Source organism: Cebus imitator, unplaced genomic scaffold (genome assembly GCF_001604975.1).
Source record: "Cebus imitator isolate Cc_AM_T3 unplaced genomic scaffold, Cebus_imitator-1.0 Scaffold124, whole genome shotgun sequence".
Taxonomy (NCBI): Eukaryota; Metazoa; Chordata; class Mammalia; order Primates; family Cebidae; genus Cebus; species Cebus imitator.
In genome coordinates this window covers 3816242-3822071 of record NW_016107439.1, presented here as the reverse complement: position 1 = coordinate 3822071, position 5830 = coordinate 3816242, and positions in this window count along the sequence as shown.

Genomic DNA, 5830 nt, shown 5'->3' with positions numbered 1-5830 from the left:
CAAACTCCTGACCTCGTGATCCACTCACCTTGGCCTCCCAAAGTGTCTTTTAAACAGACTGAAATACATGGACATCTGCTTGCTGGCATTTATTTTCTGTTTTGTGGTTTTAGCAGCTATTCCTCGTTACTCTTGGTCACTCTCTTTTTTCCCCTTGCAGTGCATGGTCACCAAAAACAACTGGACAAAGACTTCCCAAGAAGAAAGAGAGAATCGTAGGCCTCACACCCTGGACTACTGCAGAGAAGTAGGGAAAAATTTTTGCCCATCTGGTCCCAAAATGACTTTATGGAACCTGAAGGGGTTTTAGGAAGCAACATTAAAAAGACAATTCATGTAAGGCATTTGCTGCTCTTCAAAGAGAATAATGTTTTATTGTTTCATATTTTGGATTTGTGGCCATAGGCCCCAGACTTATATAATGGTTTTAGGAACATGTAAAGGTAAATTATACCAGAGATTTTCAAAAAATGTTTCTTAGACTAAAGTATGCTGATGCGGAATTGTTAGGTCAAAAAAAACGTGTTTGAGTTACTCTGCTAAAGAAATGCAAAGGGGGAATATGTTTTAATTTTAAAAAATTAAAAAATGAAATATGTTTTAAAAGTCATTTATGAAATAATGGGACTAGAGACATAACTGAAACAAGTAAAACTAAAGGAGAGGGGAAAACTGGGGTAAAAAGACTATAACTTAGGTAGTTTAAAGTTTGAGGTAATTTGAGAACAGACTCCAAGGTGAGACATTTTGCAAATCTGGTAGTGGAAGGCTTTAAATATCACTCACATCAAGTCATTTTAGCCAAGCTTACGGCAGTCATATTGAGAAGCGTTTTTAAAATTTGTTTTTGCAAGAAACAAGGGGCTTGCTGAGAAATTTGCAACACCTACAATATAAACTGTGACATTTATGTCATGCTACGAAAAGCTTCTTGTGAAAGTTTAAACAAAACAAACAAAAATAGTGAATGCTGTATATTCCTTTTTTCTCTGTGCTGATGGAATATGAGGTAATTTTTCACTTTATGAAATACTTGCCAGCCCTGAGATGACTTTATGGATTCCCCATTGGGGTGAACTCTTGGCGAAGCTGAATTTCACCTGAGTTGGAAGTTGGCCAAGAGCAGAGTCTCTAGCAGATCTCAGTAAAGCCATGTGAAGCCTTGTTCCTTTTATAATACACAACACGGTAGAGTGGAGGCCCCAAGGAAGAAGGAATTGGTAGATTCTACTTGGGTGGAATAAGGGGAGAAAAGCTCATGGAGGACATAATCCATAAACAGCTTATTGAAAGAAGAGTAGACACTTGACAGGCAGATGAGATGGGACTTGGTGGGGAGGCCAGAGGTGCCATCCAGAAAGCAGGCAGCAATATGGGCCAAGACATGGTGGAATAACATAGGCTGGTGAGTTTGTAACTGCAAGCAGTTTGGTGCACTGGCTTGAACTTTGAATATTAGGATGAGGCAAAGCGCCATGAAATATAAGCCTGATGATAAGCAGGGACAGATGCTAGATGTCCTTGTGAGCTGTACTAAAGTTTGCTCTTCCATTTATGCAACAAATGCATGTATTAAGAACCTACTCAGTGCCAAGTCTTGGAAAGACAGACACATTTTTTTTGTTTGTGTGCCACTTACAGTATTAAAGGAGCAGACAGACACTAAACCAATAATCATAGAAATAATTATTTAATTTTACTTGTGATAAGCTCTCCTATGTGGAGGCCAATGCTGTTGAATGACAGAATTTGTAATAGGGAAATCTAACTCACTCTGGGTCCGAGATGTCCTCCCTGAAGATATGACAACACAGTGGAGACCTAAGTGGGAGCTTATCAGCTACAGGAGGGCTCTTTTGTGAAAAAGAGCTTCGGGCAGGGGCAACATGGGCAAGGGCTGGGAGACAGGCAGACGTATGTGTAACCAAGTACCCCTGCTTTTCTAAGAGAAAGAGAATGAGTTATGCTTTGTTTTTTCCTTCTTTTGTCTTTCCCCCTTTTCCCTTGTTCCTCTCTTGTTACTTAGCTCGTTAGGAATGCAATTATAAGCTTTACCTTCCCCTCACCAGACACTTCCTACATGGCAAACTTACCTATTAGGTTGGCACAAAAGTAATTTGGCAAAGTAATGGGAATAATCGCAATTACTTTTCCACCAACATGACAACTATGTGCCAGAGACAGGAGACTGTCCCCCCAGGAGATGGCCTCAACAGACAACAGTCAATTCACAACCTGAAGTGTCCCTGCGACAGAGCTCTCTCTCACCTGGAGTGGATCTCGAGACAGTGGCCACCTTACAAGTTAGCTCTGCCCACGATGGTGCCAGCTGGGTAGATACAGCACCATAGCGAGTCATGCAGACCCTATATCTGCTTGCTCCCTCCCCTGCATGCCATTCATGCCAAATCCCTGCTTAAAAGCCTCTGCTTTCTGCCCCAAAACTGAAGCGATGTCCTTAGAGGCAGGAGCCTGTACTTCCCCTAAGCTATGCTTTGGAATAAAGTCACTTTCTTTATAACAGACTCAATCTTGTTAATTGGATTCTGCAGGTGGTGAGTGACTGAACCTGTGTCTTGGTTACATGTGGAGCTTTAGAGAAACAGAAAAACCTATAGCCAATGGATGGATTCCACTCAGGAAAGCCACATGATCATATTTGCATTTTAGAAACCACCTCCTGGCTGCAGTGTGGGGAATAGTAAAAGGAGGTGGGACGGGAGGTGTGATGATTAATTTTATGTGCCTACTTAACGGGTAAGGGATTGCCCAGATGGCTGGTAAAACATGGTTTCTGGGTGTGCTCTCACCTATGTGGGCAGACAGCACCCCATCCATTGAAGGCCTAAATAGAACAAAATGGTGGAGAAAAGAGGGCTTTCATCTGTCTTCTTAAGCTGACACATTATCTTCTCCTGCTCTTAGACATCAGCACTCCTGGTTCTCAGACATTTGGATTCAGACTGGGACTTACAACACTGGCTCTCCTGGCTCTCAAGTCTTTGGGCTTAAACTGGAACCCTACCACTGGCTTTCCTGGACCTTGATATTATAGACAACAGATTATGGAACCTCTCAACCTCCATAATTACATGAGCCAGTTCTTCATAGTAAGTATTTTTCTATCTATATGTATCCTATTGATTCTGTTTCTCTGGAGGACGATGACTAATACAGAAAATACAGGAAGCACTTTTACGATAGATCTCACAGCGTCAAGATGAAAGCTTGCCAAGGTGAGAGCTGTGGCAGTGTGGACAGAGAGGATAGGATACGTTGAAAGACACTTAGGAGCCAGAAATGGCTGTACTTAGTGACCAATGAGTTAGATAAAAGAAGGGAGGAGAGAGACATCAAAAGAATGACCCTTAAATGTCTGGATGGAGCAGCCAGGTGGATAATGAGTTGAGAACACAGAGGATCGGATTCCGTGAGTGGAGAGGGTTAGGGAGAGCTGATGGGTTTCATTTTGTATACACATAGCTTGAAGTGCCCATGGAGATATCTAATAGGCAACTGGATGTGAGTGTAAAGTTCCAGAAAGATTTCAAAGCTAAGAGTTATAGAAAGGGGAAATATCAGCACTTAGCTAGTGGTTGAAGCCATGATGGTTGATAGCTCACATGGAGAAAGCAAACTGAGTGAAAAGACCAAGACCTGAGAAACATATGATGTGAGTATAGAAAGAGGGGTCAGAAAAGGAGCCCGAGAAGGTATCAAAGAGAGCAAGAACAATTAGGAGGAAGTGTGTGCTGGATATTGTTTGCCCTCCGAATCCACTTTCTATCCTTCATCCTGCTCTGTGGCCTGGAAGGCTGATTGCTGTGGATCACATCAACTGCCTCTCTTGTCCTCTGGCTTCCAGAGTTCAGCCTCTGGGAGGCACTGCCAGGTGATTGGAGGGTGAGAAGAGAGAGGCTGGGGAGATCATCCCCTGGCTTCCTTCTGTTGTAAATGGACTGTTAGTGGCTATAGTCCACCAAAGACCACGGCTCCTGCTGGGCAACCTCATAGCTGCAACCTGCCTTGTCTCTACAGGTCTAAGGGTGTCAAGGCTTTCCCCTGTTGCTAGCCTATAGGTTCTTCACTTTCCCTCACTAATTTCCTTTAATCCCAGATCTTTGCAAACGATTCCTTCCTTAAACTCTCTTCAGTCATCCCTGTGTCTTGCCATCTGTGTACTCCTGGTATCTCATCTTTGCAGAGGTGTATCACAAAAGTCACTGAAAATGAGTTTCAAGGTGGAAGTGGTCAAAGATAGGAGCCTGTACTTCTTCCTTCAGCTAAGCTTTGCGGAATGCTGCAGAGGTTTTCCTTGGTGAAGACTGAAGTCTATTGTACTTGGCAACTGGAGGTTGTTGGTGACCTCTACCGACACAGGTTAAAAGAAAGGTCAGCTGAAGCCAGATTGCAGTGTTCCGAAGAGGCCATGGCGACCCACTGACCATCACTTTAAGGCACCTAGCTATGAGGGAAGAAGGTGGAATTTTGAGGGAGCTGCAGGGTGGCATTTTCTTTAATTTTAGTATTGAAGAGACTTGAGCAGACTTATATCCTGTGGGAAGAACCTATTAGATAGGGGGAGGTTGGAAGAGCAAGAGAAACATGAATGGACCCATGGCCTTGGGTCATAGGAGGACAGGAATGAGGGTAGATGTGCACATAAGAATGTTTACAGCTAAGGAGTAGGCGAATGAGGAGCTTCTTCCTAAATATTCTCGTGAAAGTTCAAGGACAGTGAAAGTTCAAAATCACAATTATAGCAATTGGGGAGAAATTGATGAGGGCCTGGAAAAGGCCTAAAGGCTTTGCTGAAATAAATAAATGATTGATGTTACATGACATAAACCAGAATGTAGAATGTGCAGTCGAGTGATAATGTGATGAGATGAAATTGGAAACGCAGTGTGGGTCTAGATTATGGAATTTGGTTTTTATACAGACTGTAGGAGCCATCAAAAGTTTTTGAGCAGGAGCAGGATGGGTTGGATATAAGGTTATTTAGGGGTGAATGAGGGGCAAGGAGAAGTATTAAAGGTCACAATAATCTAGGCAATAGACAAGGGAGGTGCTTTATTTGGGGATTGAGAACAGATGTAATAAAGTTAAGAGTTATTGAGGAGTTAGACCCTGTTGGATTAGTGATGATGCCAACAGGTGGACTAGGGGGATCTTAAGGTCCTTCCACAGAACTCCAGCACCTTCCACCTTAGTCTACCCTAAATAAACATACCTGTAAGTAAAAACAGTATGCTTTCTATGCAAACACTGGTTTAACACAAATGAGCTAGCCTCCTCTCCATATTGCCAGGCCTAAATGTCCCCCTGCATAAACATTCAGGATCTTCCACTGCCCAGAGCTTAGAGGCAGCTCAGATATAGGAAATGAAAAGAAGGAGACAGATTAAGTCAGAAATTTTAACTGGGTTTACTGGGTGGATTTTGTGACACTGTTGACCAAGTAAGGAAATATAAGAGATTATATTTGTGAAAGAAAATGATGAATTTGGCCAGGCACAGTGACTCAAACCTGTAATCCCTGCACTTTGAGGGGCTAAAGTGGGAAGACTTCAGCCTGTCAAAGTGCAGGGATTATAGGCATGAGCCCAAGAGTTCAAGACCAGTCTGGGCAATATAGGGAGACCCCGAGTCTATTACTATTTTGTTAAAAGAAAACGGTGAATATTAGGTGCTAAGATGACCTATATGGGTTTGGGCAACTAGGGCTGAGAATGCAAGTCTGGAGTTTGGGATGGAGGTAGTGCTTGCCATGCAGGTCTGGAGTGTCTGCGTAGAGCTGGTTGTTGCAGCAGTGGGGTCCAAAGAGGGT